The sequence below is a fragment of the Penaeus monodon genome, chromosome 30, assembly GCF_015228065.2.
Source record: "Penaeus monodon isolate SGIC_2016 chromosome 30, NSTDA_Pmon_1, whole genome shotgun sequence".
Classification (NCBI taxonomy): Eukaryota; Metazoa; Arthropoda; class Malacostraca; order Decapoda; family Penaeidae; genus Penaeus; species Penaeus monodon.
In genome coordinates, this window is record NC_051415.1 from 30,773,417 (window position 1) to 30,773,655 (window position 239).

The 239-nt window shown below is 38.1% G+C and overlaps 1 protein-coding gene across 1 annotated transcript in view; it reads right to left on the minus strand.

Annotated features, from left to right (window-relative positions):
- The window catches only part of LOC119592702 (neuronal-specific septin-3-like), a gene marked incomplete in the record, with an annotated part of 40,343 nt that overhangs the window by 4,920 nt on the left and 35,184 nt on the right, over positions 1-239 (minus strand).

Here is a 239-nt window from a genome sequence, read left to right on the forward strand (position 1 = left end):
TTCAATAGCAATGCACCAAGTATTAGGGTTACATGCGTTAAAGCCCGCATTGTCACGTTTACAGATATTCTAAAATGCAGTGACTGCGGGTACGAACATCTGTCGGTATGGTGTGCAAATGACATTAAAATAACAGTGATTTTTGTCTCAATGCTGCGTACGTCAATCTGTGTGTGTAGTTTCTTTAACTCGATATTGTTTTTGGTAACAGTGAATTTTAATAACCTGGAATACTGTCC